The sequence below is a fragment of the Crocodylus siamensis genome, chromosome 5, assembly GCF_052110815.1.
Source record: "Crocodylus siamensis isolate JL-2025a chromosome 5, ASM5211081v1, whole genome shotgun sequence".
NCBI lineage: Eukaryota > Metazoa > Chordata > Crocodylia > Crocodylidae > Crocodylus > Crocodylus siamensis.
Genome location: NC_143399.1, coordinates 203,644,175 through 203,660,534, shown reverse-complemented (window position 1 = coordinate 203,660,534; position 16,360 = coordinate 203,644,175).

The following is a 16,360-nucleotide window of genomic DNA, read 5'->3' as shown; positions in this document are numbered from 1 at the left end:
ATTGCTGCTGGTTGTACGATTTCCAGTTATACTAGGCCGTAGTTATGCTAAGCTGTAGTTCAGCTAAGACACTGCAGAGGAGCTTGGGAATAGCAGGCTCCTCTAAGTGCTGGGTGACTTGATAAAAGACACAGTGAGGAAAAAAAAATGATGCAAATTAAAAATAGCAGCTGAACAAGTCAAGGATTAAAAAGGAAGAAGTCATTAGTAAAGTAGAGATAGCAGAGGTGAGATGCTGGCAAGGGATGAGCTGCGGGTGTTCGTACTTGGAAAGAAGACATGTAAGAAAAGGGACATTTTGGCAAAGAGTGATAAGAACTGGCACAGGGTGGGGACATCCCACCTACAAATATGAGGGTTGTAAGGCTTGCCCCTTATGGGGACATAGTGGGTATCAGCTGCACATAATGTGCCACTAGCCAGAGTCCCAAGCAGTTTCACTGAGCTGGTCTTATTGGTGTGCACACCCACTAGTGTGTTGTCCTAAGAGACGATCTATCTCTCTGAGCTCTCACCACCACACACAGATTCAAGTCATAGTATCACAGAAAAGGAGGGCTGGAAGGGACCTCCGGAGGTCACATCTAGTCCAGCCCCCTGCTCCAAGCAGGACCAGCCCCAACTTCATCATCCCAGCCAAGGCTTTATCAAGCCAGGGCTAAAAATTCTCCAAGGATGGAGAGTCCACCACCTCTCTAGGTAATCTGTTCCAGTGTTTTGCTACTCTCCTAGTGAGAAAGTTTTTCCTAATATCCAACCTCAACTTCCCTTGCTGCAGCTTGAGCCCATTGCTCCTTGTCCTGTCATCTGCCCCCACTGAGAACAGCCCAGCTCCATCCTCTTTGCAGCCCCCCTGCAGGGAGGGGAAGGCTGCTATTAAACCCCCTCTCAGGCTTGCCTTCTGCAGACTAAATAAGCCCAATTCCCTCAGCCTCTCCTCACAAATCATGTGCCCCAACCCCAAAACCATTTTTATTGCCCTCGGCTGGACTTTCTCTGATTTGTCCGCATCCCTTCTGTAATGGGGGGCCCACAACTGGACACAAGACTCCAGATGTGGCCTTACCGGTGCAGAATAGATGGGAATAATGAGTCCCCTTGTTCTTTCAATGTCACGCCTGGGCTTCAGACCTGGGCAGCCTGGACACCAAGAGGGACAACAGACCGGAGGTCAGCTGGGAGCACTCCCACACCCGCACCCCAGGACAACAGCAGCTGGGGGGAGAAAACTCAGACCAAACAAACCCTGGTAGGATGGAAGGATAACACATCTGCAGAGGCAGTCCCTGGCCAGCTGTCAAATTCCTGCATTGTACTTTCAACACACGGCCAAAATCAATCACTTCCCCAGTGCCGGCGAAAACTGAGACAGCGTCCGAGATCCTGAACTCAAGATAGGTGGGAGACTGCATTCGCTGACCCGGAGTTTGGTGTTCAGCATCCTCATGGTAATCGGATAACAGCCAGTGCTCGGACCCAATCCAAAGTCGACTGGCACCAATAGAAAGACTGCTGTTGACTTCAGTGGGCTCGGATTTGGCCCCTTGGGGCATTTGGAAGGAAAGAATGGATGGGGTATCGATTTAGGGCTTGATTCGGCAAGACGCAGGAGCAGTCTTGAGCTAGCAGAGCTATTAAACACGTAAGTGTGCCCCCAAGCAGCCTCGGGCTCCGGTTCAGCAAAGCCTCTTAAGCAGAGGTTTAAAGTCAAGCACATGCTTAACTCTATCTCTATTCATCATGAAGCCTAAGCAAAGAGCCTGCTGATCTCACTGGGATGGCAGCAGCCCCTTAAATGCATTCCAGAGCTCAGCTGTATGAAGTGTAAAAACTGGATTGCAGCACGATAGCTTAGCAAGATCAGGCTGGTACAGAACCATAAGCCATTTCCTTTCTTCCAACCCACCCTCCACTGCTCCCATAAGCCAAAATACTTGTGAAATGGGGAGAGAAATCTCACTCCCAAGTTGTTACGGGTGTTTTTAGCCTGAGGAGAAATCAGGGATTCATTTTACCCCTTCTGCAACGAGTACAAAAATCCCAACATATATCATATTTAGGTCAATGCCTAGCTCTTCTATAACAGTTGCCCCCGGTAAGTGCTTTGAGATCTACTAAGAAGTCAGTATCATTTATCCAGATGGGGAAACTGAGGCACAGAGAAGGGCATGGCTTGCCTATGAATACAGCACATCACTGGCAGAGCTGGGATTAGAAATACCCAGGACTCTTGAGGACCAGGTTGAAGCTCTGTCCACTGGATCTCACTACCTACCATGTTGTCTGGCTCTCAGGACATCCCTGACCATTGCCATTGTCTATATATAGATAAGCAATCTGGCAAAAATCTGATCCTTCCTCCACAGGTTTGCACAGAATTTGGTGACAAAGGCATTTAAAAAAAAATCCAACAACTGAAAGGTGGCGACACAAATTCACTGACCCCATAACCAGCCAAAAGGCTTTGAGGCAACGGGGTTTTCTCCTCGATATTTTATTCTTGGAATCCCAAGCCCTGATGCAGCCGGGCACTTTTAAACATGTGGATGAGACCGTTGATTGCAGTGAGGACTTATTTGCATGGTTAAGAGTTTTGTAAAGGATTGAAGCATATGGTTAAATCAGGCTAGTGGAGTTAATTCTAGTCTTGCAGCACGTTGTGGTTTTGGGAAATGTCAGCTCCTGAACTCAGTGGGTTTTTTATAACAGAATTCAGTTTTTGCCCAACAGGAGAGAACGTTTCTAGCTTTTTATTGAATGGTTTGGAAGTTACCCCTGAAAGGGAGACAAAGAACCCCTACTTTTTGAAAATCTCTTGAATGTCAAGGTAATGTCATGATTGAGCACACAGACGCTTGGAACTTTATACCAGGGATGATAAGTAGCAAAGACTGAAATAACTGGGAAAAAAAAACCTTATCTAAATAAGGCAATCAAAGGCTGCAGGCACATTAGCGTCAGCCGTTAGGGTGTGAAATCAGGCTAGGCAAGGAACTTGGATAAAGAGCTGTTCTGTGTCCCATCCTCTCCAGTTTTGTGGCTCATATTGGTTTAGACAATGAAGAAGCATAACATCAGTCCCATGTCGATAAGTCTTATAGAAGAACTCTACAACAATGTGAGTAATAGAGTCCTGCTTGACACCAGCATTGCAGAGTGGTTTGCAACATCATAAAATTGTGGAAAACGAGGGTTGAAGGGACCTCAGGAGGTCACATCTAGTCCAACCCCCTGCTCCAAACAGGACCAGCCCCAACTACATCCCAGCCAAGGCATTGTCTAGTTGGGCCTTAAAAACCTCCAAGGATGGAGACTTCACCACCTCTCTGGGTAACCTGTTCCAGTGCTTCACCTCCTAGGGAGAGAGGTTTTTTCCCCCCAATATCTAACTTAAACATCTCTTGCTGCAACTTGAAGCCAGGTAGGAATAGGCCAAGGTTGTCTTCACATACCATCACCATGCTTATTTAATTTGTACCAGGAACAAATCATGTTGGATACCTTAGAGAACTTCACTGGGACAGTGTCAGTAGGAGGATGAGAAACGAACAGCCTTGGTTGTGCTGATGACAATAGCTGGGACCCCAGAAGAGCTTAAGGTAATAACAGAGAGGCTGCATAAGGCTACAAAGAGACATTAGTGCAGAGAAGAGCAAAGAAATGATAACATCAGTCAATAGCAGTGATCAGTAAAAAATTAGTAATGAGAAGCTAGAAATAAGTAACACACTTTAAATGCTTTGGAGCAACCATCACAGAAGATGCTACATTAGAAAAAGTAGTAAAAACAAGATTAGCCCTTGGTATTGGACAAGTAGGAAAGCTGAAGAAAACCTGAACTAGCAGCAACATCACAATGAAAACTAAACTTTACCTACTATATGCCGTTGTCATTTCAACAAGTCTCTATGGCTGCAAAACCTAGACTCTCACTAGGGCACTGGAAGAGCAAACTGAGACCTGTGAAATGCGGTGCTTCAGAAGACTCCTGCGCATACCCTACACCACACACAGAAGAAATGAATCTGTGAAAGATCAAATCCGACAAGAAGTCGGCAAATACGAACCCTTACTCAAAATCAGAAGAAGAAACATGCAGTGGCTTGGACATGAAACAAGAAGGCCAGGCATCCTTACCCATACCATACTGCCAGGTGCTGTGGGTGGATGAAGAAAAAGAGGAAGACCAGGACAAGCTAGACACCCAACAGCAACAACTGAATGGGATTAAAAGTGACCGATTGTACAAGCATTGCAAAAGACTGGGAAGAATGGAGGAAAGTTATCACTACATAGGTTTCAATATACTGGGAGATGACAACCCAGTATACAACCATTTAACTGTTACCAGTAGCAAAGGGGAAGAAGTTTTTCAAACCATTTGAGGCATGCCCTACAGCACCGGGGCAAAGAAATAGTAGCTACAATGCTGTCTTGGCTACAGAAAGCTAAAGGAAGTCACAGAAGGACCCTTATTCGTTACCACCAGTAGATTATACCTTACAGACTCTAGCATCTAAGTTTCCATGCTTATTTTAATAGCGGGTAACAGCAAAAAAAAAATGAATCCAAAGAACAGGAGGGAAATACTCAAATCCATAGTGATTCACCTTGATGAAAAAGTGAAATGCATTCACCCCATAGCAACTCACAGCTGAGGCAGAAGTGGAGCAGATAAGCAGAACCAAGCAGAACTGAAATCTTACAATTAGCATCCAAGCTAATTGAGTTAGGCAGCACAAGACTATAAAAGGGCCCTACATCGACTGGCTGTATTTGCTTAATGCAGCTGTTTCTGCGCTGGGCTGTTTCTTGTTAAGTCTGTGCTGGAGCTGGCATGTCTGTAGCTAGCCCATGATATGCTTAAGCTTCCTGAGCTGATGCTGATCCCAAAGCCGTGTGAGTGATTTCAGAAAATTTACCTGACCAAGGGTGTGCTATTGGCCTGAATACATTTCTGCTGCAGCTGGCTGGAAATCTTTGAATGGGTGCTATTTCACAGTAGACTTTGATCCATCAAAGCCAAACTGTTTCGTGGGGATGTGTGTACTAGCAGAGATTACAAAAAATGGAGTTTAGGGTTAAAACAGAAAGAAACAGACCTGACCAACCTAGAACAGCTGATGGCACCCACCTGGCCTCAGCTGCTAGTAATTAAAGCCCTCCCCTAAAAACCCTGCATGCCTTTGCCTAGCTAGGTAGTAGTTAGCCTCAATCGCTCTCTTTTATGAGCAGATGTGGAAGCTTGGCAGGGAGAAAGACCTTCACTTTCCATCCCATCAGTGTCTTCAAGACTTCAGCACTTCTCTTAGCCTACAAGAGGGTGAATCCCCCATGATGTCTTCCATGGGGAGGGGAGGGGAGATTGGCCTACCCTGGATGACTCACTATTGCAGTCACTTCCCTGTGATGAGGAAGACTAGAGTCCATCTCTCTTTTGTCTAACTTAATACTGGGATTTGACATTTCACTAGGCAGATCCTGGGGCAATCCTTTGTCTAGCTTCAGAGTAGGTCTTCCAGAGTTTCTCCTGCTAAACCTATTGCGTTTGGAGTAAAATGACTAGATTGGTACAAGGACTTGACCTGAATCTCTTCTGCTGCACATGGGTTGTGTGGTCAACTGCTTCCCTGGGACTTTTTTGGAGGCTTCCATGAGGCTTCAAAGCCCAGGAAGCAGTTTGAAATGTCAAACTTCCTTGTTTCCTTAGGAAGAGAGAGCTCACCCAGCTCAGCTCTCCCCTGACAAAGACCATAAAGGCCGAGCAGAACTGGCCAGCTTGCATGGTACATTTGTAGAGCTCCACTCCAATTCTAGAAAGGTACTTGTGCTGGTGTGTCAGGATTGCAAACCCATTGCCCAGGCAAGTGAAGATGACCGATCATCTTATTGAGTAAATTGGATGCTTATCTTGCTGGGATCCTATCACCCCAGCTGCCTTCCTGCCCTTTGGGCAGGGGGCTGGACTCGATGATCTCCCGAGGTCCCTTCCAGCCCTGATGTCTATGAAATCCACGGAGTCTGCTGCAGCATATGCAGAATTTATTGTCCGTGGTATTCCCCGTAACTAGAAAGGGTTGGATACAGTTACCCAAACCCCTTGTATTATAGGCAGGACAGAAAGGGATGTGTAATTCTGGATGCTTCTCCAAGCACCTTGCAGACACTGAATTTGTTTTCACAACTCCCTGTATAGAAGAGCAGCACTATTGACCCCATTTCACAGTCACAGAAACCGAGGCATGGATGTCAAGCGAGTTGCCCATGGTCACACAGCAGGTTGGTGGCAGAGCCAGCAACCTAATAGCTGGGAAGTTCTGCTTGTCCCCAGCTCTGGAGTTTGCCCCTACAGTGATCACACAAAGTCTCTTCCCTGCTGCCCTGCCTCCTAGCTTGGATTTCTTCTGTGACATTTTGCAAGTTCTCCTTACCCTCCGTCTCCTGGCTACTGCTCAGGTTCAGGGACTGGGATGCCCCTTCTCTTCCCCTCAGTATCATGGAGGGACTGAAGCTCGGCTCCTGCCAGCATCTGCCAGGGTTGCCCCTCTTTGATTTATGGTCCTTATAACCTGCCAGGAAGATTCAAGGACAGGCACCTCATCAGGGCTCCTTCCCACTCTGTGGCTCCCACCCACCAACCTTGTTACTGATCCTATCTAATCGCTCCCTGAACAATCCTGGTTTCTTCCTCTTAAGTACTGCCTCTGAGTGAGTCACTGGATGTGTCTGCAGCCTGGTATGTGCGGGGGTGAGGGGAGATGCTTTCTAGCATCTGGCTTTAATTACCATTCTCTCTTAATTGCCTTCTGCGGTTTTAATTATTGATAGCACTGGGCTGGAAAGAGCCACCTGGCATGGAGTCGCTCTCCGTGCGGATACCCACATGCCAGTTCCACACGAGCACCCTCCGCTCTGCTCATGCTCGCCGAATGCTTTTTCCAGCTGCTTCTGTTTCCCCTCAGTCTTGTTGAAGGGCCTAGCTGGTGACAGATTGGGAAAGTCAAATCAGTCCCTCTCTTGTCACTCAGGACCAAGCTGGAGAGATGTGGGCAGTGGGGTCCCCCAGGGCTCGGTCCTCGGGGCCGCACTGTTCAACATCTTCATCAGCGACTTGGACGAGGGGGTGAAAAGCACCTGCTCAAATTTGCTGATGACACTAAGATGTGGGGGGATGTGGGCACGCTAGAAAGGAGGAACAGGCTGCAATCAGACCTAGACAGGTTACAGGGGTGGGCGGAGAGAACGGGATGGGATTCAACACCAAGAAGTGCAAGGTGCTGCACCTGGGGAGGAGGAACCGGCACCATACCTACAGGCTGGGGAACTCCCTTCTCGGCAGGGCAGAGGTAGGAAAGGATCTGGGGGTCATCATTGATGCCAAGATGAACATGGGCCGGCAGTCTGGGGACACGGTCAGGAAGGCCGACCACACCTTGTCCTGCATCCACAGATGCATCTCGAGCAGGGCCAGGGAGGTGATCCTCCCCCTCTATGCGGCACTGGTCAGGCTGCAGCTGGAGTACTGCATCCAGGTCTGGGCACTGCACTTCAGGAGGGATGTGGACAGCATGGAGAGGGTCCAGAGGAGGCCACTCTCAAGGTCAGAGGGCAGCAGGGCAGACCCTATGAGGAGAGGTGACAGGACCTGAACCTGTTCAGCCTCCACAAGAGAAGGCTGAGGGGGATCTAGTGGCCTGTTACAGACTAGTCAGGGGGGACAGCAGGCATTGGGGGAGTCGCTGTTCCCCCGAGCACCGCCAGGAGTGACCAGGAATAATGGTCACAAGCTGGCAGAGGGTAGGTTTAGGTTAGATATCAGGAGGCGACTTCACGGTCAGGGCGGCTAGGGTCTGGAGCCAGCTTCCAAGAGAAGTGGTGCCGGCTCCTACCCTGGGGGTGTTTAAGAGGAGGCTGGATGAACATCTTGCCAGTGTCATTTGACCCCAGTACTCTTTCCTACCATGGCAGGGGGTCGGACTCGATGATCTACTCAGGTCCCTTCCGACCCTAGAAACTATGAAACTATAAAATCCTCTCATTAGGCTTTGGGTCATTCTTCTTGCGAGCCAAATGTCAGTCTAAGCTAATAGTGATTCTGATACAGTCCAAGAAGTGAGGGGTCACCTAGAAACATCTGTAAGCCCAATGAGATAAGCAATGTCCTTATTTTGTCTTTGTACAGCTCCTAGCACAGTGGCATCCTGCACTAAGTAGGGCTCCATGTCTTTACAGCTATACCAATAATAAAGAGTGATTTTTAAGGCTCATTACAGCAAGATTTTATTGAGGCCAAGCACCTCATATGATTCAGAGATACAGAGCATGTCTAGATATGCTTTTACATGCTCCTAAACTTAATGTGTATTAGTCTAATGCACATTAAGGTGATTTAGTTTGAGTCTCTACAAATGCACATGCTAAGGCACATTAACTTGGTTTGCAGACCGACTTGGGACTCAAGTTCGTCTCAAGTCAGCCTGCATGCCACGTTAATGCACCTTAGCATGTGTAGACAGGTGCCAAAAGTTAGGACTAAAGTTAGTCCCAAGTCAGTCTGCATACCATGTTAATGCACCTTAGCACATGCATGTGTAGACATGCACCTAAAGTCAGTCCCAAGTTAGTTGACATATGCAGCATTAATGCTCCTTAACGTATCTACATGTGCGTTAAGGCGCTTTAGCTATTCACACCTAAATTTTATACCTGCTTTTGCAGATTTGTATCAGATTTAGGCAAGAATAGCTTAGAATTGCCATTTTTAAGGCACTTTAGCGGTGTGGGTCTACACGAGGTCAGGAGGTCCAACCCTCTGCTCCAAGCAGGACCAGCTCCAACGAGATCATCCCGGCCAAAGCTTAGCTGTGTAGGCTGGCTCTGAGTGCCACACCATGCACCTGATCACTGGAACAGATGTACCCAGTGCCCTGGGGTTATGGGTGGAGATCAGCATTATGAGTGGAACTTGAATAGTAATAAAATAGATGGAAAAGAAGGCAAGAGAAGGGTGAGTGCAGGCAAAAGGAGCCTGATGAGGTCGAGTGATGTGGGGCAGAAGGGACCAGATGTTAGAACTGAGGGGAAACTAGGATTTGCTAGCATGCAACGTATCTGGGAGCTGGCACCTCGCAACCCCTGACTTTAGCATCTTTGGGAAGGTGTCCTGAGAAAATAAGCAGAGATGCTCGACAGCCAGACCAAGACTTTAGCCTGAAGGGGGAAATTCCAGTTTATAATCGTTTTTTTGGAGGGCGCGTTGGGCCTGCAGCATGCCCGCTGTCCAGCAGAGGTCGGTGCCTCCCAACGGTTTGCTGCTGCTTTCCAACCTCTTCCTAAAGAAAGGGACAGTGCTACGTGGTGCTCCGCGTGTGCATCAAAATGGGTTTGGGGGACTGTGTTACAGGTACTTCGGTGTGTTGCAAGGCACAAACCGACTGAGCGTGTTCAGGCCTCTCATGCCAGCAGTAAGCTGCTCATGGAAGGCAGCTATTTACCTGGCCAGCAGTAAAAATGAGTGATCAGATCATTGGGAAGGGTGCTGGCGTCTCCACTTTGGGTAGGAGGCTGGGGAGAGGATATTTGAGCATCAGTGGTTTCCTTGTCTTTGCTCTAGTGTGCTCTTTCTTCCACTAAAAGCCATAAAGCACTAAAATGGTACTTCTTTGCAAACTTTTGAGAACAAACACCCTTTGTCAGGCTGAGGAAGCGTCTGCAGTTGGTCTGTGCTCTTGGAGGATTCCCCAGGTCCACTCCTTCCCCCTGGAAGAGCACACACCACCTGCAGATGCTTCCTCAGCCTGATGAAGAGTGTTTGTATCCAAAAGCTTGCAAAGATGACTTTTCCCAACTTTTTTAGTCCATCTAATTATAAAAAGATATCAGATTCACCCAAAGAACCTTGCCTGCCTATGGTCCTTAGACCAACACAGCTACAGCCAAACCCCTAAAATGGTACCAGCATCGATGGTTGTGTACATGATAAGGGGCATGGCTCCTTTAAAAGGCCAGGTATAGTAACAGAGGTCTTTAGTTTACAGATCTTAGGAAAATACAGACACAATGCCTCTAACTTCTGAAGGGCAACTTGCCAGAAACAGTTTGTAAGAGCCTTTATTGTCTCCTCTGGGCCTAACGGTTAGCTCAGGGATGCCAAACATATGGCCATGAGCTGGATCCAGCTCTTATGATATTGAGGTTGCCAGTATAGTTTGAGATGAATTTCTAGCCTTTATGTTGGCGGAACAAACTTCCCAATTGTTAGACAGTGTAGCGATGTCTGCCTGAGTCTGCAGAGAGCCCGACGTGTTGACTCTGAGATCTCAGCTCCCTGTTAATCTAACTGAAGTGTCTGCTTCAAAGCTCAGTGATCTATAGGGTCAAGGTTAGGTTTTCAACCTGTGTCTGTTCAGGTACGGGGGAGGATGAATGGCGATAGGTGTATCAGTGAAGTTTGTGCACTATGAGCTGGCAGTTCTGCTGGGATGGAAATGTAGAGAGGGGACAAAGAAAATAAGGTAGAGGAGAAGAAAAGTGGGAACAAAGGGTTGCAGTGGGGACTGAAAGGGAAGCAGATCTTCTCTCTCTCTCTCTCATTGTGACATCTTCTGTTCTTATGGCCAGTTCATTCCTGTCTTTCCTGGCTGTGTCCTTCCAGCTCAACCTTGGCTTTCCTCTTCCTCTCAATTTTCTTATTCCACTCCCTTCTTTAATGGCAGTCGGGGGTACTGGTGGTCCTCCCTCTAGCTGTAGGGCAGGTTGCTTCGTAGGAACACCCTAGCATTTTCTACATCTGCTTTGATGTCCATATCACTTTAGCTCAATGTTTCGTCTGGCCAGATGGCCTTCCCGATGCTAAGCAGACTGGCCCACTGAGCTGTGGATATACCAGCAAGACATGGGCCATCAGTGGCTGGAGTTTTAAAGGCATTAAGTTACCTGGTCCCTAGCTCAGGAAGTTTTCTTGTGACATGCAGGCCAGTCTTCTCTCCTTGTTCTCCATTGAAACCTCCCACTGACTTTAGTGTGTGCCTTCACTGAAGTGCAGGAGCATACAGTCTTCATCTTATACCTCAGAGAATTCAGCCTTCGGCTTTGAATCAGACCTGTTCACACACTCATATTCAAAAGTCAATATGTTACAATAAGAGTTGTGTGAAATCTGCTGAATTTTTATTTTTTTTTAATGGAAAGCTACCTCGAAACTTCAAAAGAAGAAAGGATTTTGTTAGTATCTGGAGTGCTGTGTCCAATTTTGGGCCTCACACTTCAAGAAGTATACGGACAGATTGGAAAGTGTCCAGCAGACAGCAAGAAGAAATTATTAGAGGCCTGGGAAGCAAGATTTATGAGGAAAGCCTGAAATAACTAGAGTTATTTAATCTGGAGAAGAGAAGACTGAGGGAGAATTTGATAGGAGTTTTCTAGTACCTGCAGGGTAATTGTAGAGAGGATGGAGATGCACTTTTCTCTGTGGCTGTCAGGGGCAGAACTAAGAGCAATGCTTGGCTTGCTTTTTACATTTCAAAACTTCGACTGAGATAAATCTGGAATTTAAATTTTGACAATTCCTTTTTTTCCCCCCATTTTTTTTTTCCCCAGCCAGCTTTTTCAGGTAGAGTTTTTGGCTTTTCCACAAACATCTATGGTGATCTGAGGATACCTGCCTGATACCTAATTCCGTGTTAAGAAGTAGGTAAAATGATGCCTTTTGTTCCATCTTTTATGCTTAGTTCTTTAGGACAGCCTGTATTTCACCATGTGTCTGTACAATATACTTCATGGGGCAGGACTGACTCTGATGGTAGTCTTCAGGTGTTACTGTACATTAAATAACAAATTCAGTTATCAAGGAATCATTGGTTAGGCTGCAGCATTGAAGAGAAGGACCTGGGAGTTGCAGTGGACTTTAACCTAAATATGAGCTAAGTTTGCTCATGTTAAAAAAACAGCCAACAGCGCATCCTGGGTCATTTGCAAATCAAGAGATGTGATTTTTCTGCTCCCTGCTGAGGCCTCACCAGAAGTCCTGTGTCCAGTTTTGGGCCCCTCACTTCAAGAAGGATGTGGGCAGCTTAGAAAGAGTTTGGCACAGAGCAGCAAAAGTGATCGGGAGCCTGGGAGATGAGACTTATGCGGAAAGGCTGGAAGACCTAGGGTTATTTAGCCTGGAGAAAAGAAGACTGAAGGGGGATTTGATAACAGGTTAGATCTTATGGAAAAATTTCCAAATGTCATTTGCTTTAGCTTTATATTAATCCAGTTACTGATGTAACCATCTTCAGAGCGGTTATAGAGAGGCTGGAGATGGGCTTTTTCTCTGTGGCTGTAGGGGACAGGACTAAGAGCAATGGCCTCAAGCTACAGCAGAAGAAACGTAGGTTGGCGATTAGAAGGAGTTCCCTGACTAGGAAGGCGGTCAAGTATTGGAATAAGCTACCAAGAGAAACTGCAAGATCTCCAACCTTGGAAGTGTTCAAGAACAGGCTGGACAGACACTTATCTGGAGTGGTTTAATCAGGGATGATCCTGCCTTGAGCAAGTAGATGACCTTGAGGTCCCTTCCAACCCTACTTTCCTATCATCATTTAATGAATGTTGAATTGCTTAGAGGATGAAGTGATGTTTGGTTTTGGTAAAAGTGGGGCTGAGCAGACTCGGGCAAATATAGCTTTTATCTGATTTACAGGAGAGGGAGAAAGAAACAGTGCTCAGAGGGGAAGATCACTAAGTTGCAACTGTTATGTCTGTAGGCTCCTGTAGTGATACAGGGCAATTAGCTGGCTCTCGCATAATCCCTGAATGAAATGGGTAAAATGCTGCTACAGGAGCCTGCAGCCATAATAACGATCTGGGAACAGCTGCTATCGAGATCAGTTCATATCAATCCAACTGTGACATCTTCCGCACTGGAAACATGTTGTCCTGGAGAGTGATTTAGGGGAGGAAAACTCCTTTCAACTATTTGGAGATTTAAAAATTAAGAGTGGCTCGACTTTGAAGGAGAAGAAAGACAATTAGTTGTTTTTGAGTGGGATTCCTGGAGAAGTGGCTGCTGAAACATCTTAGCAGTAAGAGGGCTCTGCTAAGAAATAGTCCTCCATCACAGAGGAAGCAGCTTGAGGAAATGCTTTTCATTAGGCTGTTGTAACCAGTTAGCGGGGAGTTAAATCCCTACGTTGCATTAGAGTGATGATGAAAAGGAAAGGAAAGACATCCCTTCTCTCTTCTGGGCAAGTGCCCTGTGCTGAGGAAGGATGGCTCTTGGGGACTACTGGCCTGCAACATCAGAGCTCTGGGTTCAGGCCCTACCTCTGCCCCAGCCTTTCTTGACTAAATCAGCAAATCTTTGTCCTCCAGTGTCCCGCCTTCTGGCAATGGGGTGGTACCTCTGCTTTTCTCAGCCTTGTCATTTGACTGAAGTAGGGCCCTGATTGTGGAGGTAGTACCTCTAGTGTCATATTAGGAATGTCTGTTCTGCATTGCTGAGGCCACGGCTGGAGCACTATGTCCAGGTTTGGTCCCTCCACTACAGAAAGCATGTGGACAAGTTGGAGAGAGTCCAATGGAGAGCAAGGAAAATGGTTCAGGGTCTGGGGCATATGGCTTGTGAAGAGAGGCTGAGGGAAATGGACTGATTTAGTCAGGAGAAAAGAAGACCGAGGGGGATTGAATAGCATCCTTCAAATCCCTTCAAGGGGGTGGCAAAGAGGATGGAGCTGGGCTGGTCTCAGTGGGGGCAGATGGCAGAACAAGGAGCAATGGGCACATGTTGCAGCGAGGCAAGTTGAGGTTGGATATTAGGAAAAACTTTCTCGCTAAGACGGCAGCAAAGCACTGGAACAGATTACCCAGGGAGCTGGTGGAGTCTCCATCCTTGGAGGTTTTTGAAACCTGGCCCAACAAAGCCTTTGCTGGGATGATGTACTTGGGGGTGGTCCTGCTTTGAGCAGCAGGTTGGATTAGATGCAACCTCCTGAGGTCCCTTTGAGCCCTTATTTTCTGTGATTCTATAAAGTAATCTTCTATTCATGAAGGCCTTTATCTCCTCCCTGCAGAGCTAACTCTGGGATCTTTCTTGTCTAATTTCTTCCCACTCTTTCTATCCATACATAAAACCTCTCCCGTGGGTTTAGTGGAGTGTGCAATCCTGCCTAGCTGTCTTCTCTTTGGCTTCAACTCTTATGTGCTGCTTTCACTCAGACTTATCACCTCTCTTTTTTTTTTTCAGTGAGGCCACAGGCCAACCCATTCCAGTGCTGGTAGTCCTCCAAGGCCTTTCCATATGTCCCTCCATGTGCTCAGAAGGAAATATAAGATCTCATGATTCACTGGGAAAGTGTCAGAGTTGCTCAGCTTCCTGTAGACCCATGAGAGGTGTCCTTCTAAGACATAGTGAAATTATGTCAGGGAGCTTAGCAGCTATGAGGTCTCCGTGACTTAGGGTAGGACTTTGCAGTGTGGCTGAACACACCTAGGCTAAGCTCACCCGGGAGTGCTCAAACCCAGACATCACACACCTCAAATATCCAAAGAGGTATCCTTCTTATGTAGGCTGTTTTAAATCTGAAGTACCAGATACTCTATCCATGTGAAAATCTGCGGGCAACATTTGTTATTGCAGATTCAGGGTTTGGGGTTTTTTCCCCAATCAATAGAAACACATGCTTTAAATATACGTATATATATCCATACAACACAGACAGGCTCTTGGCAAAGCTCATTTTAATTGAAGTTCCTTTGCCCAAACTTATTTCATTTTGGAACCTCATGCGTCTCCTCAGCCCTTTTCCTTCTGTGTCGGTGTGTGTCCTCCAATAAGCCAAAATGCCTGAAGCAAGATGCAGAGGTTACGTTTCCAGTGATTTAGGGGGACTAACAAGGGATGCTGTCTTGGTGGTATGTGGGCTATGGGCTAGAGTAAGGGACGCCTTGGAACATTCAGCTTAAAATGGGGGTGGGAATCAGTCTGGGCTGTAGCATTTCACTTATAGGGATAACGAAATCAGGAGAGAATACCTTGATCCTCTTGTGGTGAAGCTGTTTGAGAGGTAACAGATCGGCTTCTGCTGTTGAGACAGGAAATATTTGCCGCAGAACCTTACTCCCTTGGGACGCTTGGACGCGTGATGTGGATTGAGTCCTTCCGGGTTGCATTCTGTGCCCCTTAAATTGAAACAGTGAGTTTTTAATTGAAACGGTGGGTTTTATTTTTCCGTCACTGTATACTTATCATTGTCCTGGCGGCCACAGGTGGTTGCTGAAGGCAGAAGCGGCGAGGGGCCCTGTGATGGTGGGGGAACTCCCAGGCCCAGTCACAATACTGGCCTGTCCCCCTGTCTAGGGCAGTCTGCCCAGTTTCGCCTGCCATGCCTTGTTAAGATAGTGGTTGTAAAAATGCAGGAGGCTGCCTATTATTGTGCCAGGATGCTCTTTGCTCCAGCTCATGGCTGGGCCAAACTCAGCCCCTTGAGGTCTCAGGGGGTTGAGCTCTCAGACACAGGTCTCATACATGCATCCTTTCTCTGCCCCATTGGGCCTCACTCGCTCCACCCGCTCTCACTGGGTCTCTCTCACTCTGCCAGCTCTTACTGGGTCTCTTACATGCTGCATCTCACTGAGCCACGCTCATTCTTCCCTGCTCCCTTGAGCAGTTCCCATAGGCCATCAGGCTTGCCTGCTCGCACTCTTTGGGTGGCCTAGCACGCAACCTCTCAGGCCTTCTCGTGACCCTCATCTGAACAGTGGCCAGCCAATTCACTTTTCCCTGGGTGGAGTTCTGATCAAACCCCCTCTTCAGCTAACTCATCACTTTTACTCGCTGGCTGACTAGGGCCGATTACTCACCCATTCAGCCTCGGGCCCACTTGCGGCCTCAGGCATCCAAGGACTTACCTGGGTCTAACTTTCCCCTTCCGGAGGCCTCAACACACGACCCCATCTCTGGGGCCTCAACTTGCTCACCCTGTGGGCACTAGGCTGTTCTCTAAGCTTCTAGCCCCAGACGCTCCACCCCCCCACTGGGGTAACTGCTCTGCCTCTCTCACTGGGGCCCATACTCCACCCCTATGCTGTGGCCTTGGTGTCTTACACCCCCAGAGGCTCAGGTGGCTCTCCCATGGGCATTTCAGGCATTCCTACCAGCCTTTCACTGGGGAGGTAACTGGCTTCACATTTCTGGGGAGCTCCCCTACTGTGGACAGCCCCACCAGACCACCCTTCCCTGGCAGGGTGCAATTTTTGGTCTTATCCAGGACCAAGAAAGCCTATCTGCCCTGGTCTAGTTCTCTCTCTCATGCCTGGATGTAATCCTCACTCTCCTGGACCAGTCTCTAATAGTGGCTCTAGTGGAATCCTCCCCTCT